At 53.2% G+C, this 27,310-nt stretch overlaps 1 protein-coding gene across 1 annotated transcript in view; it reads right to left on the bottom strand.

The window, feature by feature from the left end:
- MDN1 (midasin AAA ATPase 1) overlaps positions 1-27,310 on the bottom strand; it is a 2,142,100-nt gene that overhangs the window by 1,791,265 nt on the left and 323,525 nt on the right. The window lies entirely within an intron of this gene.

Below are 27,310 nucleotides of genomic sequence, written 5' to 3'. Positions count from 1 at the left end.
TGGGAGGCGGGATCTGGGCGGGGAAGTGGTCGGGGAAGGCACAGGAAGCAAACAACAACAATAACAAAATGGCAGAGACACGTTGGTGATAGATTCCTTACCTTAGAATAGATACGCCAGCAATACCAACCCCGGTGGTGGGTCTGCGAACAAGATTACACCCAAAAGTCACGGATCACAAGAAGCCGTCTCTCTGGACTAGACTGTCAAGGCAGTAGTGCTTGGGAAACGTGTGCAGCGAGGCCCACGTAGCTGTCTGACAAATGTCCTGCAAGGGTGTAGGAGGGTGGATACCTGACTATGGTTACCCCCAACTTTTTTTGCCTGGTGTTTTGCTGGTTTTCCGACTTAGTTGACCTGGGACCCTGCTATTCAGGGCCCCAGGCCTACTACTCTCTCTGTAAAATGGATTCCATGTACCTTAGGTACATATCCCATTGGATACTGAGTCACCTTATCAGTCCTGTACAGTGTACCTTAGGTACCCAGGGCATAGGTGTACCCAGGGCCTACCAGGGGCTGCAGCATGTATTATGCCACCCCTGGCTGGCCATCTAAATCTGACAACTGGCTGCACGACAGCTGGGGCAAGGTGGTGTAAACACCCTTTGCTGTAGATATAGTATTCCTATATCTAACCCTAAAATGGACACATGTATTCCTATCAGTCACTCCTATGGCAGGCCTTATCAATTCTGAAGGCAGAGTGCTTGGAATTATGTGAGATGGTGCTCTGGCATGAGCTGAGCCCGTTTGCAGCTTGCGGAACCAAGTCCTAATAGCTGTTCCATGATAACGCATACCATATACTCTTAAGTGCATTATAATCCTCGCGGTTAAATGGCAACTCTGGTATCGCTTTATCAAAACATGTCGAGTAAGGTGTCATACGAATTGGAATACTAACCCCTCGCCAATTCTGGCGACGGGGTTAGCATTCCACCCTTCTAGAGGGGCACGACATGTAACTGTGAACCCCGGTTAACGTTAACTCGAGCCTCAGCATCACAAAATGGATGCTGCCACCACAGACAAGTCTGACCTCCTGCTGCTGAGAGTCCTTCCAGCGAGGAGAGCTTGGACAAAGGGTTTCCTGTCAGGGGCGGTGCAAGCACCATCCCAGACAGGGTTTTGTGTATCCTAGGTAGGCAGGGCTGAATAGGAAGGTGACTGCAAGTGGCACCCCGGTGCTCACTATGCATAGGCCGGCTTGAACCAGTTCCAGGGGCACACCAGCCCCTGAGCTGGGGAAAGTCCGGCAGGGGAGAGGGGTCTAACTGCCCTTCCTGGTCCCACCCATGGGCAGGACCTAGTCCCATACCAGCCCCTTTCTTTAGAATAAAAGGTAGGAGCGGGGACCCTTCCAAATTAGATCATCTTTGAATCCTGAAACTACTTTCTACGAAAGGAACTCAAGACTTCTTCCTAAGATTTCTCCCTTGTGACTAAGGAGTAGTCACTCTGCAGCAGCAGGCACCACCTAAATATCTTGCGGTTTGCTGAATTGTCCTTCCTCCGGAACCAGACTGCCCAGCTCGATGAGACCCGGACTCCCTGCCCTCTCTGACCTCAACCTGCCTTTACAGCACAGCTGAGAACCGTAGGTGCGACGAGACCAGAGGACCCGGCGATCATCAGAACCAGCACGACACTGAACCAGCACGATCACCGAGGGACCCTCGAGTGGGTGCACTGGGGTAAGAGAAGCCCCAACCCCAAGCAGCACGAGCTCCGAAGACCAGCCCCCCAGCATCCACCAGATCTGCGTGGGGCCCTTTTTGCTCCTGGGTTGCTGCTACGTTGTCCGGTCACTTGCCCGTTGGCTAGTGACCCTCCAGACGACGACCTACGTTGTTTTCACTGCTGGTCTAGCCACGTGGGCTTGCCGTAGCCAAGGCTTGTTGCCTCCTTCACCGGATCCAGCATCGCCAGCAGCAGACATCCGACGTGGGACAGCTCGCAGACCTCCAGCCTGGTCGACATCAGCGCCCCTGGTCCGTGCAGCAGCAGAATCCAGTGTCACCTCTTCGCCTGGCTGAGGGACCTCGTCCGGTGCCATCCTGGTGCCCACCTAATCACTGGCTAGTGATTCAGAACTTGGTCCCCTCTGCTTACAGGTACTCTTCTTCAACTGATCCAGTCCTTGGATCAGCCCGGAACATCTTCACTGGTCGCCTGCCAGCAACTTCCACTTCAGGCTCCTGGTTCGTCAACGAGGATTCCAGACGACACTTGAACCCTATGCAGCCGCAGCCCCTGGGCTAGGTAAACCGAGTACCACGGTGCTCCAGCGTAGAACAACTCTCTAAGTGTCTAGATCCACTTTCGTTTTTGACCTACCTAGTCGGGTTCGCCCGAGAACACTAACTTTTGCATTTACTAGGATCCATAGACTTTGTCCCGCATTACGCGTGAGAGTTTCCACTCTGCACACGACGTCACTAGGCCTCCTGCTTCTAATCTAAGGGTTCAGCATTGTAGTTCCAGCGTTTCTAAAGTCTCTGAGGGTAGTACTTACCGGCTAGTAATTTCGCATTCCACTTCCATAGTATATGGTTTTTCGTGCCTCTCGGGCATCTGTGTAAATTGTGCGACTTTCAGAATTTCTTTAAGAGTTTTGTATTGTGCTTAGCACCCTGTCCTCATAAAGAGTCCAGGGCTGTTGTGTTATAAATATCCTTTTATTTTCATAACAACTTGTGTGGTGTCCTTTCACTTGGTGTTCAAGGGGTATATGTGATGGTATAACAGCTGGTTTAACACGCCCTCTAGAGTTTAGCCTAAAGACTGCTCTTGTCCACGCTACTAGGATAGCTGGTCTATAAGGTTGACTTACAACCAATCATCAATAAGGGTCATTTGGACTGATACATAGTGATCACTAGAATAGTGAGCACTGCATATCAGGCCAATTTCTCACAAAGGGAACGCCCCGTCCCAAGGCAGTAGTGGCTGCCTCGGCCCTGGTCGAATGGGCACGCAGCCCCCCCAGGAGGCTACTTCTTGGCCAAGGAGTAACATGCTTTGATGCACAAAACGACCTAAAGGGAGAAGGTCTGTTTGTGCACAGCCCGACCTTGTTTTGGCGCCCACGTAGCAAACAAAAAGCTTATCATCCACCCGGAACTGCTGTGTACGCTGCAGGTAGAATACGAACGCAAGTTTTTGGTCCAGACGGTGGAGCCTCTCCTCTTCCCTTGAAGGATAGGGAGGCGGAAAGAAGGTGGGCAAAGTGATGGTCTGCCAGATGTGAAAGGACGTGACAACCTTTGGCAGAAAAGAAGGACGGGTACTTAAAACCACCTTCTCCGGATGAACAGAAAGGAAAGGAGGTTTGGAAGAAAGGGCCTGGAGCTCACTCACTCTTCTGGCAGAGGTGATAGCGACCAGGAAAGCCGTCTGCAGAGTGAGAAGACGCAAAGGACAGTAATGAAAAGGCTCGAAAGGAGCGCACATCAGAAAAGTCAAGACCACATTTTATTCCCATTGAGGCATTATGAAAGGCTCAGGAGGGAATGTGTGCATAATGCCTTTAAGGAAATGGTTAACAACCGGGGACTTAAAAAGAGAAGGCTGATCAGGAAGCCACAGGAAGGTGGAAATGGCAGAAAGATAACCTTTGATAGTGCCCAGAGCAGAGCCCTGCTGGGCCAAAGACAGAAGAAACAGAAGAACCTCAGAAAAAGGGGCCGAAAAAGGGTCAACAGCTTTAGCTGTGCACCATGCCACAAATCTACTCCATCGGCAGGCGTAAACCATTTTAGTGGAGGGACACCTAGCCGCCAGAATGACATCACAGACTTCAGGAGGAAGATCGAAAGATGTCAATTGTCGCTGCTCAATCTCCATGCATGGAGGTGGAGACTGGACAGGTTCGGGTGGAGAACCGTCCCCTGCTGCTGCGACAGAAGATCCTCCCGAAGAGACAGACGGATCGGGGGGGGGATCAATGCTCATACTGAGTAGCTTGGGATACCAAACTCTTCGAGCCCAGTCCGAAGCCACAAGAATGACTTGGGCCCGGTTACACCTGATCATCTTCAGCACTCTGGGCAGTAGTGGTATAGGTGGAAAGGCGTACAATAGACCGCAGCTTCACTCGCAACAAAAAGCGTCTCTGAGCGAGCGACGCCTTGTTAATTCCACCACGCAGAACTGAGGACATTGCACGTTCTCTTCGGTGCCGAATAGATCCAACCAAGGCTCTCGCCACTGCAGAAAGAGACCTTGCGCCAAGTCTGAGTGCAGATGCCATTCGTGATCCACCATGCACCGGAGGCTGAGTTCGTCCGCCCTGGCGTTCAGAGATCCTGCCAGGTGTTGAACCACCAAGGTAATGCCTTGATGTTCCAGCCATGTCCAGAGGCGCAGAGCCTCCTAACATAGGGTCCAGGACCCCACCTCGCCCTGTTTGTTGCAATACCACATGGCAGTGGTGTTGTCTGTAAACACCTGCACTACACCTCCCCGGACAGAGGGAAGGAATGCCTTCAGTGCAAGCCGGATCACCCGCAGCTCCAGACGGTCGATATGGAGCCGGGAATCCGCCAGATACCAGAGGCCTCTGATCTCCGCCTCTCCCAAGTGGCCTCCCCGTCCCAGGAGGGACGCATCCATCACCACTGTGTGCTCCGGTTGGGGAAGGGAGAGGGATCTGCCACTGACCCACTCGCGGTTCGTGAGCCACCACTGCAACTGGCGTGCAGCGCCCTCTAAAATCCGGACGTAATCTGACAGATTGTCCTGATGCTGTGAAATTCAGGTCCCTCTGCAGAGCCCGCATATGCCATCTGGCATGCGTCGCCAGCAGGAGGCCATCAGGCCCAGAAGCCGGAGGGTCATCCTGACTGAAACCCGGGATAGAGGCTGAAAGAGCTGAATCATAGCCTGAATATCCAAAACTCGCTGCTCGAAGGGATAAACCCGAAACAGCATTGAATCCAGAACCACTCCGATGAAAGGGAGCATCTGCAAGGGACTACGCTGTGACTTCGGCACATTGATGGAGAACCCCAGCAAATGCAGGTCAGCCATAGTCTGGTGGTGGGAGACGACTGCCTGGGGCGAGCCCGCCTTCAACAGCCAGTCGTCGAGGTAGGGGAAGGCTGACACCCCTGACCTGTGCAGATGAGCTGCGACCATCGCCATCACTTTTGTGAACACCGAGGGGCGCTGGTAAGGCCAAAGGGGAGCACGGCAAACTGAAAATGCTCCTGGCCTACCATGAACCGCAGGTAACGCCGGTGGGGCGGCAGGACAGGGATGTGAAAATACGCGTCCTGCAAGTCCAACGCTACCATCCAGTCTCCAGGGCAGTCAGGACCTGAGCCAGAGTCGGCATCATGAACTTCTCCTTCCAGGTCCAAGATGGGGCGCAACCCCTTTTCCTTCTTGGGGACCAGAAAGTAGTGGGAATACCAACCACTCCGTACTGCCTGATCTGGAACGCAGTCGATGGCCCCCTTGGCCAGGAGGGCGGTGTCTTCTTGACGGAGAAGAGCCAAATGATCCCCAGACATGCGGTGGTACCGAGGTGGCATGGCTGGAGGGGAGGACAGAAAGGGGAGCGAGTAACCTTGACAGATTATCTGCAGCACCCACTTGTCAGATGTGATTACGCGCAAGTGGTGGAGGTGGTACCGGACCCTGCCTCCCACCAGCATGGGGTGCTCCCTGAAGCTCTGATTAGGAAGGCTTAGAGGTGGAAGCAGCGGGGAAGGAGGTGGACTGACCTGCTGGCTGGTTACCAGACCCGCCCCTGCGGAAAGTGCGGCCGCACTGAGGCTGGCTCTGCACAGGCTTCGTGGAGGAGCGAGCTTGGGTACTTTTACCCTGGCCACGAAATTAACGAAACCCAGGGGTGACAGGGCTCTTAGTAGAAAGACCCAAGGACTTGGCCGTGGTCCGCGAGTCTTTAAAGCGCTCCAGAGCACTTTCAGCCTTGTCGCCAAAGAGGCAGGAGCCTTCAAAGGCAATGTCCATGAGCGTCCCCTGGACGTGGGGCGAGAACTGGTAGACCGCAACTAGGCATGGCATCGCAACGCCACAGTCATGGAAATCGCCCTGCCCAAAGAATCAGCCGTGTCCAGACCACACCTGATGGTGAACTTTGCCGCATCCTTGCCCTCCGCAATCGCTTGGGAAAGGACAGCCTGGACCTCCTCAGAACACTGAGGAAGGACCTCTGCTACCGGATCCTACACTGCGTGGGAGTAACGGCCCAATAAGCAGGCGGTACTAACTGACCGCAACCCCAAGCTGGCGGAGGAGAACAACCTCTTGCCATATTGGTCCAGCTTCTTAGAGACCTTATCCAGCGGAGACGCGGGGAAGGCACTCTGCGACGTCGAGGCCTGAATGACCAGGCTCTCAGCGTGGGGTGAGTGGTCAAGAAGGCAGGATCATCAGGTGCCGGGCGATGACGCCTAGCGACGTTCTTATCCACTGGTAGCCCAGAGGCCGGCCGCAACCAAGTGCCCAAGAGGAAAGGGCCTCATTGAAAGGGAGCAGCGCTTCAGACGACGCAGACGCCGTCTGGAGCACCGGAGCACCACCGTAAGGAGGTTCGTCTTAAGGGCCACCATAGTGAGGTTGAGATGGAGCCTCTGCAGCTCGACGCAGTACCATAGTGTAGGAAGCGCCCACCTCCATAGAAGGCAGAGAGGAGGCAAACCCCGGGGCAGAGGACACATCAAGTTCACCCGCATCTTTAAGGTCATCCACCCAATCCTGCTCGGAGTCACACTACCGCGCAAGTGTGCCCTCAGAGCCATCCCAGTCCTCATCCCGCTCCGGAGTAGGAGCCAGCCGCCACAGCAGGGCCAGAGCCGGAGAAGGGGTCAGCTGTGCCGGGAACGGGGCTGGCTGGGGCCGAACCGGAGCCGCATCCCAGTGTGGATCCCAGGTCGGAACGAAATGGTCAGAGAACCGGGGCAGGGGCTGATAAACGGCACCCAGTGCAGCGCCTTTGGCGGAGCCAGGGCCGGAGCCAGCAGTGCTGCACCTTGTGGCGCTGGAGCTGAGGGTGCTGGATCCATTGGCTCTGGGGCCAGCGCCAGAGGCGGTGCCGCCAGGCCAACAGGATCTAGACACGGGGCCCCCAGGCACGCCGGCTGGGGAGCCCGAGGCCTAAACAGGTGGTCCATTGAGGCAAAAAACTCTTGCATTTGTTCGGGAGTCGCCGACTGACCCGGGTATAGCGGGTAAACAGCAGGACTCTTGGGCTTCGGAGGTACCGCAGGGGCAGATCCCTGGCCCCCTCGTCCGCCTCCGAGGAGTGACGGTGGGACGTAGGAGAGCGAACACGCTTCTTCGGCTTTTTCTTATGGCGTCTCTTACCGGAATCTGAAGGTGAAGAGTCATGGTCAGTCTCCAGGCAGTAAAGGCAGACATCATGGGGGTCTGCCACGGACATATTACGGCGGCACAACCCACAAAACCTAAAGCAGGGCATCCCTACGTGCACCAGGAGGAGGAGACAAAAATTCTCAAAAAAGTGGTCAAAAATTATTTGAGGTACGTGCTCAATCCGGATCTGCTCGGAAAAAAAAAAGAACTGACGTCAGCGCACATGGGTGGCGCCTAAGCAGTCTCCAGAACGTCATCTCGGCGCTTGCGATGCCAGTGACAGACACGGAGCCGTACGGCGCCACCTGCCGGCACGCAGGGGTAATGCTAAGCAGAAAACTTTCCGGATCCAGTCTGGCGCCTGGGGAATATTCTAAGGTAAGGAATCTATTGCTAGCGTGTCTCTTTCAGATATATGATTTCATAATCTGCAGATGCATACCCCTCCCTAAATGAAATTTTGAATAAAAGCACAAAATTGTTATGTGCACTACTAAAACTTTCAGTAGTTCTTGTTCTACAACTGTAAGCGCCTCTATCACCTTGGGAAAACATTTATACACCCAAATTTTGGGTCTCAATGAGAATAGCAAAACCCGGCATGCACTATACCTTCTCATCAAGCAAAAAGTTTAAGAATGTGGGCCTTTTTAATACTTGACGTGAGCTGCTGGTTAAGCTTCAGTTCAGGTGAGCAATATCTTGGGAAGTTGGAGTTCTACACTTGCTCTGATGTTCCCTGTACTCTTAACCAATCTATGAATGCCATTTATGTTAAATGTTGAGTGAATGCTAGTGGAAAAGACTTAAAAACTACTGAAAAGATTCACAGATTAAGGGTATTACCAATATACAGAATCATCAAACGTCAATGTATTTCCTGGTCTCTAGTACCCAGGGTAAACATGGCCTTCCTTACAGAGGCTCATACCCTCACTGCCAGACTGTGAAAGCATATTAGAATGAAAAGGAGAACTGAATGAATATATATATATATATATATATATATATATATATATATATATATATCAAATGCTACTTACCAGTATGCATCTGTTCTTGGCATGTAGGGCTGCTGACATTCATATCTGTGCATAGACCGCCACCTAGTGTTGGGTCCGGATGATTGCACATTGTTGTCCTGGAAGAGTCTTCGAAGTATCACGAGATAGGTGGCTCCTCCCCTGGACTACAGTGCGCATGGGCATCGCCTCCATCCCCAGATTGTTTTTAGCCATTGGCAGAGATGGAGTGAAGAATGTGAGTGATGACCATGCTATGAGCATATGTGTTTGTATGAATAAGTACTGCAGCTGCTACAGGTGCCGGGGAGGAGGGTGGGCGATATGAATGTCAGCAGCCCTACATGCCAAGAACAGATGCATACTGGTAAGTAGCATTTGCAGTTCGAGGCATGTGGGCTGCTGAATTCATATCTGTGCATAGAATACATAGCAGTCCCTCCATTAACGGCGGCCGCCCGTGCCAGCTGCAGCAGTCTGAAAAAGCGTTTTTAGAACAGCCTGACCAACAGCTGCCTGCTGTTTGGAACGCACGTCTACACAGTAGTGCTTAGTGAAAGTATGTGTGGTAGACCATGTGGCTGCTCTGCAGATATCTTCTAAGGGAATGTTACCTAGGAAAGCCATAGAGGCCCCTAACTTCCTAGTGGAGTGGGCCCTCGGTGGGATAGTGAGAGTGCGTTTAGCTTTAGCGTAGCAGATCTGAATGCACTTTACTATCCATCTAGCAATCCCCGCTTTGGAGATAGCGTTTCCCTTGTGTTGTGTGGCAAAAGCAACAAAAAGTTGTTTGGTTTTGCGGAAATCTTTAGTCCTGTCCACATAGTACATCAAGGCCCTTTTCACATCAAGGGTGTGGAGCATGCGCTCCGCCAGCGTCTCTGGGTTTTGGAGAAACACCGGCAAGTCAATTGTTTGGTTAATGTGGAATTGTGAGACTACTTTGGGTAAGAATTTAGGGTTAGTGCGGAGCACCACCCTGTTAGCATGTACTTGGAAAAAAGGTTCTTGGATGGTGAGTGCCTGCAACTCACTAACCCTCCGTAGCGATGTAATTGCTACTAAGAAAGCCGCCTTCCAAGTCAGAAACTGAAGCTCACAAGAGTGCAGTGGCTCAAAAGGAGGACCCATCAGCCTTGTAAGAACCACGTTGAGGTTCCATTCCGGAGCTGGTGGAGTCCTTGGTGGAATGACCCTTTTGAGTCCTTCCAGAAAGGCCTTGATAGCAGGGACCTTAAAGAGTGACAGGTGCTGCCTATTTTGGAGGTATGCTGCCATAGCAGACAGGTGAATGCGGATGGAAGAGTACGCTAGATTACATTGATACAGGTGAAAAAGGTAACAGATGATGTTTTGAATGGAAGCATCTAGCGGGTCAATGTCGTGGTTCACACAGTAGATGACAAACCTCTTCCATTTAGCCGCATAACAAGCTCTTGTAGTGGGCTTCCTTGCCTCCCGAATGATGTCCATGCAATCGGGAGGAAGATTGAGGTAGCCAAACTCTAGGACTTCAGGAGCCAGATCGCCAGGTTGAGCTGTTGCGGATCTGGGTGCTGAATGTCGCCATGGCTCTGCGTCAGAAGGCTGGGAGTGAGATGAAGCCTTTGATGCGGTACCACGGAGAGTTCCAGAAACGTGGTGTACCACGGTTGGCGAGCCCACGTTGGAGCAACCAGGATGAGCGTCATCGAGTGTTGCCTGAGCTTACGTGCCACCAGCGGTATCAGAGGTGCTGGGGGAAAAGCGTACGCAAATCTGCCTGACCAGTTCATCCACATCGCATTGCCCTGTGATTGGGGTTGTGGGAACCTGGCGGCGAAGCTTTGGCATTTTGCGTTCTCCTTTGTGGCGAATAGGTCTATCTCTGGATGACCCCACATTTGGAAGTACGGTTGGAGTACTGATGGATGTATCTCCCACTCGTGCATTTGATGGCTGTGCCTGCTGAGGAGGTCCGCCATCTGATTGTCCTTGCCCGGGAGGTGCTCTGCCATGAGGAAGATGTTCCTCTGAATGGCCCACTTCCACATGCTCTGAGCCAGATGAGACAGCTGTGGAGAGTGTGTGCCCCCCTGTTTCTGGATGTAGTACATGGCCGTCATGTTGTCCGTCCGGATCAACACGACCTTGTTGCACAGATGTACTTTGAACGCCTTTAAGGCCATGAAGATTAACATCAGTTCCAGAACATTGATGTGCATCTTCCTTTGCTGTAGTGTCCATAGTCCCTGCACTGTGTATTGGAGTACATGCACTCCCCATCCCTGGAGAGAAGCGTCCGTCAGGATAATCTGTGGCACAGGCTCCTGGAACGGTCAGCCCTTGTAAAGGTTTTGTGGATTCCACCAATGCAGAGAGTTGTATGCCCGACCGCTCACCAACACTAGGTCTGTTAGTTGCCCGTGAGCCTGAGTCCACTGACGTGCTAAGCACTCCTGAAGCGGACGCATATGTAGTCTCGCGTGCGGGACAATGGAGATGCAGGAGGCCATCATGCCTATCAACTGCATGAACACTTTCGCTGGAAGCGAGTGTTGAGGTCTGAATCTTTGGATCAGCGACTGAATACTGGCGACTCTCACTGAATTTGGCTGCGCAGTGGCCGCCAGGGTGTTTATCGTCGCACCCAGATACTGCCGTATGTGGGCGGGCTGGAGATGGGATTTCGGGTAATTCAGTGAGAACCCCAGATCGTGCAGGAGGTGAATGGTGTGGGACACGTGGTCGGCGCACTGCTGTTCCGACTTTGCCTGAATGAGCCAGTCGTCCAGATAGGGGTAGACGTGGATGTTCTGACGTCTTAGATGCGCCACCACCGTCGCCAGGCACTTTGTGAAGACCCTGGGCGCTGTGGTGACCCCAAAAGGCAGAACCTTGAACTGGTAGTGCTGGTTTTGAATGGTGAACCTTAGATATTTTCTGTGTGAAGGATGCAGGGGAATGTGAAAGTATGCATCCTTGAGCTCCAGAGTAGCTAGGAAGTCCCCTTGCCGAAGCAGTGGGAGAACCTGCTGCAACGTGAGCATATGGAAATGTTCTGACAGAATGTACCAGTTGAGGGGTCTGAGGTCTAGGATGGGCCTGGGGGATCCGTCCTTTTTTGGAATTAGAAAGTACAGAGAGTAAACCCCTGTTCCCCTTTCTTGCAGTGGAACGAGCTCTATTGCCCCTTTTTGCAGCATGACTTGGACTTCCTGCTGCAACAAGTGCAAGTGCTCGCCGGACATTGCAAATGCTACTTACCAGTATGCATCTGTTCTTGGCATGTAGGGCTGCTGACATTCATATCTGTGCATAGATCGCCGCCTAGTGTTGGGTCCGGATGATTGCACATTGTTGTCTTGGAAGAGTATTCGAAGTATCACGAGATAGGTGGCTCCTCCCCTGGACTACAGTGTGCATGGGCATCGCCTCCATCCCCAGATTGTTTTTAGCCATTGGCCGAGATGGAGTGAACTATGTGAGTGATGCCCATTCTATGAGCATATATAAATATGAATACTGCAGCTGCTACAGGCGCCGGGGAGGAGGGCGGGCGATATGAATGTCAGCAGCCCTACATGCCAAGAACAGATGCATACTGGTAAGTAGCATTTGCAGTTGAGGCATGTGGGCTGCTGAATTCATATCTGTGCATAGAATACATAGCAGTCCTCCTATCATTGGCGGCCGCCCGTGCCAGCTGCAGCAGTTTGAAAAAGTGTCTTGAGAACAGCCTGACCAACAGCTGCCTGCTGTTTAGAGTGCACGTCTACACAGTAATGTTTAGTAAAAGTATGTGTGGTAGACCATGTGGCTGCTCTACAAATATCCTCTAAGGGAATGTTCCCAAGGAAAGCCATAGAGGCCCCCAACTTTCTGGTGGAGTGGGCTCTTGGTGGAATTGTGAGAGTGCGTTTAGCCTTAGCGTAACAGATCTGAATGCATTTCACGATCCACCTAGCGATACCAGCTTTGGAAATAGCGTTACCCTTGTGGTGTGAGGCAAATGCAACGAAAAGTTGCTTGGTCTTTCGAAAATCCTTTGTCCTGTCAATGTAGTACATTAACGCTCTTTTAACGTCAAGGGTGTGGAGCATCCGCTCCGCCAGCGATTTAGGGTTTTGAAAAAATACTGGCAACTCAATTGTCTGGTTTATGTGGAATTGAGATACAACCTTGGGTAGAAATTTAGGGTTAGTGCGGAGCACCACCCTGTTAGCATGTACTTGGAAAAAAGGTTCTTGGATGGTGAGTGCCTGTAACTCACTAACCCTCCGTAGCGATGTAATTGCTACTAAGAAAGCCACCTTCCAAGTCAGAAACTGAAGCTCACAAGAGTGCAGTGGCTCAAAGGGAGGACCCATCAGCCTTGTAAGAACCACATTGAGGTTCCATTCCGGAGCTTGTGGTGTCCGTGGTGGAATGACCCTTTTGAGTCCTTCCAGAAATGCCTTGATAGCAGGAACCTTGAAAAGTGATAGGTGTTGCCTATTCTGGAGGTATGCGGCCATTGCAGACAGGTGAATGCAGATGGAAGAATACGCCAAATTGCATTGGTACAGATGGAACAGGTAACAAATGATGTTCTGAATGGAAGCATCCAGCGGGTCAATGTTGTGGTTTACACAATAAACGACAAACCGCTTCCATTTAGCCGCATAACATGCTCTAGTAGTGGGCTTCCTTGCCTCCCGAATGATGTCCATGCAATCGGGGGGAAGATTGAGGTAGCCAAACTCTAGGACTTCAGGAGCCAGATCGCCAGGTTGAGCTGTTGCGGATCTGGGTGCTGAATGTCGCCATGGCTCTGCGTCAGAAGGCTGGGTGTGAGATGAAGCCTTTGATGCGGTACCACGGAAAGTTCCAGAAACGTGGTGTACCATGGCTGGCGAGCCCACGTTGGAGCAACCAGGATGAGAGTCATCGAGTGCTGCCTGAGCTTGCGTGCCACCAGCGGTATCAGAGGTGCTGGGGGAAAAGCGTACGCAAATCTGCCTGACCAGTTCATCCACATCGCATTGCCCTGTGATTGCGGGTGTGGGAACTTGGCGGCGAAGCTTTGGCATTTTGCGTTCTCCCTTGTGGCGAACAGGTCTATCTCTGGATGACCCCACCTTTGGAAGTACGGTTGGAGTACTGATGGATGTATCTCCCACTCGTGCATCTGGTGGCTGTGCCTGCTGAGCAGGTCCGCCATCTGATTGTCCTTGCCTGGGAGATGCTCCGCCATGAGGAAGATGTTCCTCTGAATGGCCCACTTCCACATGCTCTGAGCCAGATGAGACAGCTGCGGAGAGTGTGTGCCTCCCTACTTCTGAATGTAGTACATGGCCGTCATGTTGTCCGTCCGGATCAAGACGACCTTGTTGCACAGATGTACTTTGAATGCCTTTAAGGCCATGAAGATCGCCATCAGTTCCAATACATTGATGTGCATCTTCCTTTGCTGTAGTGTCCATAGTCCCTGCACTGTGTAGTGGAGTACATGCGCTCCCCATCCTTGGAGAGAAGCGTCCGCTGTCAAGATAATCTGTGGCACTGGCTCCTGAAATGGTCGGCCCTTGCAAAGGTTTTGTGGATTCCACCAATGCAGAGAGTTGTACGCCCGACCGCTCACCAACACTAGGTCTGTTAGTTGCCCATGAGCCTGAGTCCACTGACGTGCTAGGAACTCCTGGAGCGGACGCATATGTAACCTTGCGTGCGGGACGATGGAGATGCAGGAGGCCATCATGCCTATCAACTGCATGAACACCTTCGCTGGAAGCGAGTGCTGAGGTCTGAATCGTTGGATCAGCGTCTGGATACTGGCGATTCTCACTGAATTTGGCTGCGCAGTGGCTGCCAGAGTGTCTACTGTCGCGCCCAGATACTGCCGTATATGGGCGGGTTGGAGATGGGATTTTGGGTAATTCAGCGAGAATCCCAGATCGTGCAGGAGATGAATGGTGCGGGACACGTGGTCGGCGCACTGCTGTTCTGACTTTGCCTGAATGAGCCAGTCGTCCAGATAGGGATAGACGTGGATGTTCTGGAATCTTAGATGCGCCGCCACAGTCGCCAGGCACTTTGTAAAAACTCTTGGCGCTGTGGTGACCCCGAAAGGCAGAACCCTGAACTGGTAGTGCTGGTCTTGAATTGTGAATCTGAGGTACTTCCTGTGTGAAGGATGCAGGGGAATGTGAAAGTATGCATCCTTGAGATCCAGCGTAGCCAGGAAGTCCCCTTGCTGAAGCAGAGGGAGAACCTGCTGCAACGTGAGCATATGGAAATGTTCTGACAGAATGTACCAGTTGAGGGGCCTGAGGTCCAGGATGGGCCTGAGGGATCCGTCCTTTTTGGGGATTAGAAAGTACAGAGAGTAATGCAAATGCTACTTACCAGTATGCATCTGTTCTTGGCATGTAGGGCTGCTGACATTCATATCTGTGCATAGATCGCCACCTAGTGTTGGGTCCGGATGATTGCACATTGTTGTCCTGGAAGAGTCTTCGAAGTATCACGAGATAGGTGGCTCCTCCCCTGGACTACAGTGCGCATGGGCATCGCCTCCATCCCCAGATTGTTTTTAGCCATTGGCAGAGATGGAGTGAAGAATGTGAGTGATGGCCATGCTATGAGCATATGTGTATATATGAATGAACACTGCAGCTGCTACAGGCGCCGGGGAGGAGGGTGGGCGATATGAATGTCAGCAGCCCTACATGCCAAGAACAGATGCATACTGGTAAGTAGCATTTGCAGTTCGAGGCATGTGGGCTGCTGAATTCATATCTGTGCATAGAATACATAGCAGTCCCTCCATTATCGGCGGTCGCCCGTGCCAGCTGCAGCAGTTTGAAAAAGCGTTTTTAGAACAGCCTGACCAACAGCTGCCTGCTGTTTGGAATGCACGTCTACACAGTAGTGTTTAGTGAAAGTATGTGTGGTAGACCATGTGGCTGCTCTACAGATATCTTCTAAGGGAATGTTACCTAGGAAAGCCATAGAGGCCCCTAACTTCCTGGTGGAGTGGGCCCTCGGTGGGATAGTGAGAGTGCGCTTAGCTTTAGCGTAACAGATCTGAATGCACTTTACTATCCATCTAGCAATCCCCGCTTTGGAGATAGCGTTTCCCTTGTGGTGTGTGGCAAAAGCAACAAAAAGTTGTTTGGTTTTGCGGAAATCTTTCGTCCTGTCTACATAGTACATTAAAGCCCGTTTCACATCAAGGGTATGGAGCATGCGCTCCGCCAGCGTCTCTGGGTTTTGGAAAAACACCGGCAATTCAATTGTTTGATTCATGTGGAATTGTGATACCACTTTGGGTAGGAATTTAGGGTTAGTGCGGAGCACCACCCTGTTAGCATGTACTTGGAAGAAAGGTTCTTGGATGGTGAGCGCCTGCAGCTCGCTAACCCTCCGTAGCGATGTAATTGCTACTAAGAACGCAACCTTCCAAGTCAGAAACTGAAGCTCACAAGAGTGCAGTGGCTCAAAGGGAGGACCCATCAGCCTCGTAAGAACCACATTGAGGTTCCATTCTGGAGCTGGTGGGGTCCTTGGTGGAATGACCCTTTTGAGTCCTTCCAGAAAGGCCTTGATAGCAGGGACCTTAAAGAGTGACAGGTGCTGCCTATTCTGGAGGTATGCTGCCATAGCAGACAGGTGAATGCGGATGGAAGAGTACGCTAGATTGCATCGATACAGGTGAAAAAGGTAACAGATGATGTTTTGAATGGAAGCATCTAGCGGGTCAATATCGTGGTTAGCACAGTAGATGACAAATCTCTACCATTTAGCCGCATAACAAGCTCTAGTAGTGGGCTTCCTTGCCTCCCGAATGATGTCCATGCAATCGGGAGGAAGATTGAGGTAGCCAAACTCTAGGACTTCAGGAGCCAGATCGCCAGGTTGAGCTGTTGCGGATCTGGGTGCTGAATGTCGCCATGGCTCTGCGTCAGAAGGCTGGGAGTGAGATGAAGCCTTTGATGCGGTACCACGGAGAGTTCGAGAAACGTGGTGTACCATGGTTGGCGAGCCCACGTTGGAGCAACCAGGATGAGAGTCATCGAGTGCTGCCTGAGCTTGCGTGCCACCAGCGGTATCAGAGGTGCTGGGGGAAAAGCGTACGCAAATCTGCCTGACCAGTTCATCCACATCGCATTGCCCTGTGATTGCGGGTGTGGGAACCTGGCGGCGAAGCTTTGGCATTTTGCGTTCTCCTTTGTGGCGAATAGGTCTATCTCTGGATGACCCCACCTTTGGAAGTACGGTTGGAGTACTGATGGATGTATCTCCCACTCGTGCATCTGATGGCTGTGCCTGCTGAGCAGGTCCGCCATTTGATTGTCTTTGCCCGGGAGATGCTCTGCCATGAGGAAGATGTTCCTCTGAATGGCCCACTTCCACATGCTCTGAGCCAGATGAGACAGCTGTGGAGAGTGTGTGCCTCCCTGCTTCAGAATGTAGTACATGGCTGTCATGTTGTCCGTCCGGATCAACACGACTTTGTTGCACAGATGTACTTTGAACGCCTTTAAGGCCATGAAGATTGCCATCAGTTCCAACACATTGATGTGCATCTTCCGTTGCTGTAGCGTCCATAGTCCTTGCACAGTGTAATGGAGTACATGCGCTCCCCATCCCTGGAGAGAGGCGTCCGTTGTCAGGATAATCTGTGGGACAGGCTCTTGGAATGGTCGGCCCTTGCAAAGGTTTAGTGGATTCCACCAATGCAGAGAGTTGTACGCCCGACCGCTCACCAACACTAGGTCTGTCAGTTGCCCATGAGCCTGAGTCCACTGACGTGCCAGGCACTCCTGAAGCGGACGCATATGTAGTCTCGCGTGCGGGACAATGGAGATGCAGGAGGCCATCATGCCTATCAACTGCATGAACACCCTCGCTGGAAGCGAGTGTTGGGGTCTGAATCGTTGGATCAGCGCCTGGATACTGGCGATTCTCACTGAATTTGGCTGCGCAGTGGCTGCCAGAGTGTCGATTGTCGCGCCCAGATACTGTCGCACGTGGGCGGGCTGGAGATGGGACTTTGGGTAGTTCAGAGAGAATCCCAGATCGTGCAGGAGATGAATGGTGCGTGACACGTGGTCGACGCACTGCTGTTCTGTCCTTGCTTGAATGAGCCAGTCGTCCAGGTAGGGAAAGACGTGGACGTGCTGGCGACGGAGATGCGCCGCCACGGTCGCCAGGCATTTTGTAAATACCCTTGGTGCTGTGGTGACCCCGAACGGTAGAACCTTGAACTGGTAATGCTGGTTTAAGATTGTGAATCTGAGATACTTCCTGTGTGAAGGATGCAGGGGGATATGAAAATATGCATCCTTCAAATCCAGTGTAGCCAGGAAGTCCCCCTGTTGAAGCAGGGGAAGCACCTGCTGCAACGTGAGCATATGGAAGTGCTCCGAGAGGATGTACCAGTTCAGGGGCCTGAGGTCCAGGATCGGTCTGAGGGACCCGTCCTTTTTGGGGATGAGAAAATAGAGGGAGTAAACCCCTGTTCCCTGTTCTTGCAATGGAACGAGCTCTATCGCCCCTTTTTGCAGCATGAGTAGAGCTTCTTGCTGCAACAAGGTCAAGTGCTCGCTGGACATAGGACGGTTTCTTGGCGGTATGTCCGGTGGAATGGACGTAAGCTCTAGACAGTACCCGTACTGGATAAGAGACCTCACCCACCTGTCTGTGGTGATGGACTCCCACGCCGGCAGGAACTGCTGGAGTCTCCCCCCGACTGGTGTTGTGTGGTCGGGGGGCAGTGACAAGACGTCACTGCTTGTTGGTGGTGGTGGACCTGGAGCCATTGTTTCCACGTCCCCTGCCCTTGACATTATTGCCTCTGTAACCACCTCTGCCCTTGTTGTTAAACGAGGCTTGGGTGTTACCCTTGTAATATTGTGTGGATTGGGATGCCTGTCCTCTTGAGGTGCCTTTTGAATTTGAGCGGCGAAAGGAGCCACCCCGAAACTGCTGACTTTGTAAAGCCCCCATTGACTTGGCAGTTTCCTGGTCTTTTTTCATTTTTTCCAGGGAGGCATCCACTTCAGGGCCAAACAGATGGTCAGGATTGACTGTTTGGTTTAGTATAGTAGTCTGGATGTCGGGTTTGAACCCCGAAATCCTAAGCCAGGCATGGCGTCTAAGCAACACGCTTGTATTGATAGCCCTAGAGGCCGTGTCTGCCACATCCAGTGCACATTTGATGGATGCGTTAGTAATGAGTTTACCCTCCTGAATAAGCATCTCCCCTGCCTCCTTGTATTGGTCAGGTAGGTGTTGTAGGATGGCCTCAAGTGTGTCATAATGTGCCCTATCATAACGTGCGAGCAGGGCTTGGGTGTTAGAAATCTTCCAGATGTTAGCTGCCTGTGCAGCGATCCTTTTGCCTGAGGCTTCGAAGATTTTCGACTCTTTATCTGGGGGAGGAGCGTCACCAGTTGTTTGAGAGTTTGCCCTCTTCCGAGCGTTGGAAACGACCAAGGAGTCCAATGGCAAGTGTCCCTTGATATACGTTGGATCTGTGGGTGCTGCCCGATATTTCCTGTCGATCCGAGGGTTGACCACACGCGCCCGTGTGGGTTCCCTGAAGACCTCTGCGGCATGCTTGAGCACCCCCTTAAGCATCGGCAGCGTTTTGACCGACTTTTCCGCCACCGAGAAGGTGTCGAACAAGAAGTCCACATCCACGGGGTCGGAGTGTAGTTCGACGTCGTGGTTGGCCGCAGCTCTCTCTATCAGTGCATTGAAGGCCGCCGAGTCTTCTGTAGGGGACGTCTTGGCGGCGAAAAGCTGAGTGTCCTGACCCGACTGCGGGTCCTCGTTGTCGGCCCCGGTGGTCCAGGGCACAGGCTCCTCCTCCGGATCCGAGTACGCCGGATAGGTGTACTCGGCATCCTCCTCGTCGGCATCGACTGCGACTGAATGCGCCGGCGAGTGCCCCAGGGCCTGGGGGGACACAGGTTCCACCATAGCCGAAGATCCCGCAGAGTCCTTTTTGTTTTTAAGAGGGATCTTAAAGGGTTCCAACGCCGGCTCCGTCGTGATCTTCCTCTTGAGGAGCGACAGTTTTCCGGTGTTGGCGTCGATGAACACCGCACGACGTTCCTCGACCGCAAGTGACTGGAGTCGAGGCTTTGGCACCGCTGAGGCAGCTTTGGGTGTCAATGGTTCCTTAGCGGGTCCGCCCGGCTTCGGCGCGAAGGCCTTCGGCGCCGACTTGGGCGGGAGAGTGAAACGGATAGGCTTGTGGCCCGCGGTAGTCTGAGGCGCCACAGTGTCCTGAGCGGGAACCACCCCGGCTTTTCGAATCCGCTGTAAGGATTCCGCCACCTTCTTTGTGAAGGCTGGAGAGGGCTGGACTGGCTCGAGCGAATCCTCATCCTCGAGATCCACAACGACAGAGGGCACTTTCTTCGGTGCCGGCGGCCCATGCCCATCGGCGTCGTCGCCCTGACGTTTCTTCGGAGCCGTCTTCGGGTCCACGACCCCTTTCGGCGCCGATGCAGCCGCATCTGAGATCTTCGCCTTCGGCGCCGACCCGGATGGTTTCGGGTCGGCCATTTTGGCGCGACGCTTCTGGTCGGCCATTTTGGATGCCTTTGTATTTGACGCCTCCAGAACCTTCATCACCTGCGCCACTTTCGGTTTCGGTTTCGGATCCGATGGCGCGTGACCAGTTGGCTTCACTTTCGGTTTTATCAACTGAAGTGATGGTTCCGAAATGTCCGTGACCGGGCCCGGAGGCGGGGACGTAGGACTTATAGTGAGATCTTGGGTAAGGCCCGAAGGCGATCCCTCGACCTGGGCCGTTTGAAGGGGTATAACCCCTGAGTCTGGTTGGGGATGCTCCTCCTCTGAGCTATCCCCCATCGTGGCACAAGCCTGATCGTCGTCCCCTACCTCGTCGGAGACTTCGTCAAAGTCCTCCTCACCCGCGTCGTAGGTCTCCTCATCGTACACGGGACCGGAGTCCGAGTCTTGCGCGTCGTCTTCTACCTCGACAGATTCCTGGAAAATGTCTTCTGGAGGGGGCGCCGCAGCCGATAGTTGAGCCTGGAGTCGATTGGCCCGGCGAATTTTCAATGTCTTCTTGCTCCGGAATTTCGAACACGCCATGCAGGTGTCCTCGCGGTGATCCGGCGACAAGCAGGTATTGCACACAGGGTGCACGTCGAGGTGCGAATATTTTGAGTGGCACAGCGGACACTTTTTAAATGGAGTCCGCTCCATGGCTAGAGGTGTAATGTAGGCCCGTCCGCGCCGAAGGCACGTGGAAGGGCAGCAAGAAATCGGAGCTGAGAGTCAGAAAGAAAACCCGCACGCAACTATACCGACGCCCAGCCTAAAGACCTTTTGGTCTCGAGTAGAAATAGAACAACTATCGGTTCCGACAGAGGGAACCGAAACACATCCGAACCCAATGGCGGAAAAAAACAATCTGGGGATGGAGGCGATGCCCATGCGCACTGTAGTCCAGGGGAGGAGCCACCTATCTCGTGATACTTCGAAGACTCTTCCAGGACAACAATGTGCAATCATCCGGACCCAACACTAGGTGGCGATCTATGCACAGATATGAATTCAGCAGCCCACATGCCTCGAACTGCAAATGAGGTGCGAATATTTGGAGTGACACAGCGGACACTTTTTGAATGGAGTCCGCTCCATAGCAAAAGTTGTAGTGTAGGCCCGTCCGCGCCGAAGGCACGTGGAAGGGCAGCAAGAGATAGGAGCTGAGAGTCAGAAAGAAACCCGTACGCAACTATACCGACGCCCAGCCTAAAGACCTTTTGGTCTCGAGTAGAAGTTGAACAACTATCGGTTCCGACAGAGGGAACCGAAACACATCCGAACCCAATGGCGGAAAAAAACAATCTGGGGATGGAGTCGATGCCCATGCGCACTGTAGTCCAGGGGAGGAGCCACCTATCTCGTGATACTTCGAAGACTCTTCCAGGACAACAATGTGCAATCATCCGGACCCAACACTAGGTGGCGGTCTATGCACAGATATGAATTCAGCAGCCCACATGCCTCGAACACTCCTGTTCCCCTTTCCTGCAGTGGCACGAGCTCTATTGCCCCTTTTTGCAGCATGACTATGACCTCCTGCTGCAACAAGTGCAAGTGCTCGCCGGACATAGGACGGTTTTTTGGAGGTATGTTTGGTGGAGTGGAAGTAAGTTCCAGACAGTAACCGTACTGGATAAGAGATTTGACCCACCTGTCCGTGGTGATGGATTTCCACGCGGGCAGGAACTGCTGGAGTCTCCCCCCGACCGGCGTGTGGTCGGGGGGCAGTGACAAGGCGTCACTGTTTGTTGGTGGTGGAGGACCTGGAGCTGTTGTTTCCACGTCCCCTGCCTTTGACGTTGTTGCCCCTGTAACCACCTCTACCCTTGTTGGTGTATGAGGTCTGGGTGTTGCTTTTATAGTACTGCGTGGATTGAGATGCCTGACCCCTTGAGGTGCCTCTGTTATTGGAGCGGCAAAAGGAACCACCCCGAAACTGCTGGGACTGGAGGGCCCCCATAGACTTAGCAGTGTCCGTGTCTTTTTTCATTTTTTCAAGGGTTGCATCCACTTCAGGGCCAAACAGGTGGTCTGGATTAACTGTTTGATTTAAGATGGTTGTCTGTATGTCTGGTTTGAAGCCTGATATTCTAAGCCATGCATGCCTACGCAGTAACACGCTAGTGTTTATAGCCCTGGAGGCGGTATCAGCCACGTCCAGTGCACACTTAATGGAAGCATTGGTGATTAGCTTCCCCTCCTGAATTAACATTTCAGCTCCCTCTTTGTACTGATCAGGTAAGTGCTGCAGAAGTGTTTCTAGGGTGTCGTAGTGCGCCCTATCGTAGCGTGCAAGTAGGGCCTGCGTGTTTGAAATGCGCCAAATATTAGCTGCCTGCGCAGCAATACGTTTTCCTGAGGCTTCAAAGATTTTCGATTCTTTGTCGGGGGGAGGAGCATCACCCGTGGTCTGCGAGTTTGCCCGCTTGCGTGTGTTGGATACAACCAAAGAATCCAGTGGCAAGTGTCCCTTGATGTACGTTGGATCAGTGGGCGCTGCCTTGTATTTTTTGTCAATACGAGGATTGATGACTCGAGTGGGCTCCCTGAAAACCTCTGGCGCGTGCTTCAGCACTCACTTGAGCATAGGCAATGTCTTGACCGACTTTTCAGCCACTGAGAAAGTGTCAAACAGAAAATCGACATCCACTGGGTCCGCATGGAGGTCGACATCATGATTAGCCGCAGCTCTCTCAATTAGAGCGTTGAAGGCTGCAGAGTCCTCTGTTGGAGAAGTTTTCTCTGCAAAAAGCTGCGGTTCGTGACCTGACTGAGGGTCCTCAGGGTCGCCTCCAGCAGACCAAGGTTCATTGACCTCCTCTGGATCCGAGTACGCTGGATAATTGGACTCGTCCTCCTCATCTCCGTCACCTTCCCCAGCGTTAGAATGAGTTGGTGAGAGTTCTAGATTTTGTGGAGATGCAGGCTCGATAGGGGCAGAAGTACCCGCAGAGTCCAACTTCTTTTTGAGTGGAATACGAAAATGTTCTAACACTGGCTCCGGGGTGATCTTCCTTTTAAGGAGAGAGAGTTTGCCAGTGTTGGCGTCGATGACAACCTCTCGACGCTCCTCGTCCGCGAGTGGCTGGAACCGAGGCTTCGGCACCACCAATGACGCTTTAGGCGTCGACACCAGCTTCAAGGGCACCCGGCCCCATGTCTTGGAGCGAAAGCCTTCGGCGTCGTCTTCGGCGGCAGCGTGAAGTGGATCGGCGTCTGCGCCTTTGCCGGTTTCTGTGGAGGCTTCGGCACCACATCCTTCGGTTCGGGAGCCAATGTGTCCTTCCGAATACGTTGAAGGGATTCCGTGACCTTTTTGGTTAAGGACGGGGAGGGCTGGCCCGGCCCGAGCGATTCCCCCGAGTCCGGAATAGGGTCGGCGATCGAAGGCACGGTCTTCGGAGCCGACACATCACCACCCTTGGCCTTGACGACCGGAATCGGCGCAGCCAGAGCTTTGGGGTCGTCTTGACGCTTCTTCGAGGCTTTTTTCGGGTCATCGACCTCGACCATCTTCGGCGCCGACGCGGCCGCGTCGGTCGTCTTCGCCTTCGGCTTCGACACCGGGGTCTTCGGGTCGGCCATCTTGGCGTGGCTCTTGATGTCGGCGGCCATTTTGGACCTTTTAGGCGCTGAGGCCTCTGGAGCCTTCTGTCCCACCAGTGCGACTTTCACTTTCGGTTTCGATACCGTGGGTGTGGACCCTGATGGCTTCACTTTCGGTTTCTTTACCGGGAGTGGCGCATCACCAATGTCCGTGGCCGGGCCCGGAGGCGGGGCCGTGGGACGAGTATTGAGGTCTTGGGTAAGGCCCGAAGGCGATCCCTCGACCTGGGCCGTATAATGGGGATTGACCCCTGAGTCAGTCTGAGGATGCTCCTCCTCTGAGCTATCCTCCACGGTGGCAATGGCCCCGTCGTCGTCCCCTACCTCTCCGACGACTTCCTCAAACTCCTCGTCCCCCGCGTCGTAGTTGTCATCCTCTGACGCCGGGCTGGAGTCCGAAACTTGTAAGACGGTGTCGTCATCAACGTCTTCCTCGAAGATGTTGTCTGGCGGGGGCGCTGACAACTGGGCCTGGAGTCTAGCGGCCCGACGAAGCTTGAGAGTCTTCTTACACCGGAACTTGGAGCAGGCCATACACCTGGCCTCATCGTGGTCCGGCGACAAACACTTGTTGCACACTGGGTGCAAGTCGAGGTGTGAATACTTTGAGGTGCACACCGGGCACCTCTTAAACGGAGTTCGTTCCATGTTAAGTAGTCTGGAGCGTCGTGTAGGCCCGTCCGCGCCATCAGCACGCGGAAGGGCAGCAAGTGTTCGGAGCTGAGGAATAAACAAACCCGAACGATGGACAATACAGACGCTAATCCTAAAGACCTTTTGGTCTCAAGTAAGGAAAGTTAAACAACTATCGATTCCGACAGAGGGAACCGAAACACATCCGAACCCAATGGCGGAAAAAAACAATCTGGGGATGGAGGCGATGCCCATGCGCACTGTAGTCCAGGGGAGGAGCCACCTATCTCGTGATACTTCGAAGACTCTTCCAGGACAACAATGTGCAATCATCCGGACCCAACACTAGGCGGCGATCTATGCACAGATATGAATTCAGCAGCCCACATGCCTCGAACAGGACGGTTTCTTGGAGGTATGTTTGGTGGAGTGGAAGTGAGTTCCAGACAATAACCGTATTGGATAAGAGATTTGACCCACCTGTCCGTGGTGATGGACTTCCACGCGGGCAGGAACTGCTGGAGTCTCCCCCCGACTGGTGTTGTGTGGTCGGGGGGGAGTGACAAGGCGTCACTGTTTGCTGGCGGTGGAGGACCTGGAGCTGTTATTTCCACGTCCTCTGCCTTTGACGTTGTTGCCCCGGTAACCACCTCTACCCTTGTTGGTATATGAGGATTGGGTGTTACTTTTATAGAATTGCGTGGATTGTGACGCTTGACCCCTTGAGGTGCCTCTGTTATTGGAGCGGCGAAAGGAACCACCCCGAAACTGCTGGGACTGTAGGGCACCCATAGATTTAGCAGTGTCAGTGTCTTTTTTCATTTTTTCAAGGGTGGCATCCACTTCTGGCCCAAACAGGTGGTCTGGATTAACTGTTTGATTTAGGATGGTAGTCTGAATGTCTGGTTTAAAGCCTGATATTCTAAGCCATGCATGTCTACGCAGTAGAACGCTAGTGTTTATTGCTCTCGAGGCGGTATCAGCCACGTCCAGAGCGCACTTAATTGAAGCATTGGTGATAAGCTTCCCCTCCTGAATCAACATTTCAGCTCCCTCCTTGTACTGATCAGGTAAGTGCTGTAGAAGGGTTTCTAGGGTGTCATAGTGTGCCCTATCGTAGCGTGCAAGTAGCGCCTGCGTGTTGGATATGCGCCACATATTAGCTGCCTGCGCAGCAATACGTTTCCCTGAAGCTTCAAAGACCTTTGATTCTTTGTCTGGGGGAGGAGCATCACCCGTGGTCTGTGAGTTGGCTCGTTTACGTGCGTTGGAGACAACCAAAGAGTCCAGTGGCAACTGTCCCTTGATGTACGTTGGATCAGTGGGCGCTGCCTTGTATTTTTTGTCAATACGAGGATTGATGACTCTTGCCCGGGTGGGCTCCTTGAAAACCTCTGGCGCATGCTTTAGCACTCCCTTGAGCATTGGCAATGTCTTGACAGTCTTTTCAGCCACCGAGAAATTGTCAAAAAGAAAATTGACATCCACTGGGTCAGCATGGAGGTCGACATCATGATTGGCTGCAGCTCTTTCAATTAGAGCGTTGAAGGCTGCAGAGTCCTCTGTTGGGGAAGTTTTTGCAGCAAAAAGCTGCGGCTCGTGTCCTGACTGAGGGTCCTCAGGGTCGCCCCCGGCAGACCATGGCTCATTTACATCCTCTGGGTCTGAGTACGCTGGATAAGTATACTCATCCTCCTCGTCTCCATCACCCTCCCCAGCGTTAGAGTGAGTGAGTGAGAGCTCCAGACCTTGTGGAGATGCAGGCTCCATAGGAGCAGATGCACCCACAGAGTCCAACTTCTTTTTAAGGGGGATGTGGAAATGCTCCAACACAGGCTCCGGGGTGATCTTCCTTTTAAGGAGAGAGAGCTTGCCTGTGTTGGCGTCGATGACGACCTCTCGACGCTCCTCGTCTGCTAGTGGTTGGTGTCGTGGCTTTGGCACCACTAACTATGCCTTCGGCGTAGAAACCAGCTTTAAGCACACCCCGGCCCCATGTTTCGGAGCGAAAGCCTTCGGCGCCGTTCTTGGCGGCAGCGTGAAGTGAATCGGTGTCTGCGCCTTTGCCGGTTTCTGTGGAGGCTTGTGCGGCACAGTGTCCTTCGGCTCGATCGCCGCGGCCCCCTCCCGAATACGCTGAAGGGACTCCGTGACCTTCTTGGTAAGTGAGGGGGAGGGCCAGACCGGCTCGAGCGAGTCCTCCGAGTCCGGATTCGGGTCGGCGACCAAAGCCGCAGTCTTCTGAGCCGACGCAGCACCTCCCTTTGCTTTGTCGACTGGGATCGGTGCAGCCAGAGACTTGGGGTCGTCCTGACGCTTCTTTGGGGCCTTTTTATGGTCATCGACCTTCTTGGCGTCGACGCGACTCTTTAGAGCGTCGACCAGCTTCGGCGCCGACGCAGCCGTGTCGGGAGTCTTCGCCTTCGGCTTCGACACTGTGTTCTTCGGATCGGCCATTTTGGCGTGGCTCTTGAGCTCGACGGCCATCTTGGATTTCTTCAGCGCCGAGGCCTCTGGAGCCTTTGATCCAACCAGTGCGACTTGCACTTTCGGTTTCGATACCGATGGTGTTGACCCCGATGGCTTCACTTTCGGTTTCTGGACCGGGAGTGGCGCATCACCAATGTCCGTGGCCGGGCCAGGAGGCGGGGCCGTGGGACGAGCATTGAGGTCTTGGGTAAGGCCCGAAGGCGATCCCTCGACCTGGGCCTTATGATGGGGTTTGGCCCCGGAGTCAGTATGAGGATGCTCCTCTTCCGAGCTATCCTCTACGGTGGCAATGGCCCCGTCGTCGTCCCCTACCTCCTCGACGACTTCCTCGAACTCTTCGTCTCCCGCGTCGTAGTCTTCCTCGCCCTCCGACGCCGGGTTAGAGTCCGAAACATTCAGGATGGTGTTGTCGTCAACATCCTCCTCAAAGATGTTTGCTGGTGGGGGTGCCGAACTCTGGGCCTGCAGTCTTGCGGCCCGACGTAGCTTGAGAGTCTTTTTCGACCGGAACTTGGAGCAGGCCATACACTTGGCCTCGTCGTGGTCCGGCGACAAGCACTTGTTCCACACTGGGTGCACGTCGATGTGCGGGTACTTTGAGGCACACACTGGGCACCTCTTAAACGGACTTCGTTCCATGTTGAAGTAGTCTGGAGCGT

This window comes from Lissotriton vulgaris, chromosome 6 (genome assembly GCF_964263255.1).
Source record: "Lissotriton vulgaris chromosome 6, aLisVul1.2, whole genome shotgun sequence".
NCBI lineage: Eukaryota > Metazoa > Chordata > Amphibia > Caudata > Salamandridae > Lissotriton > Lissotriton vulgaris.
The sequence above is the reverse complement of the archived record's forward strand: the minus strand, read 5'-3'. Positions and strand labels throughout refer to the sequence as shown.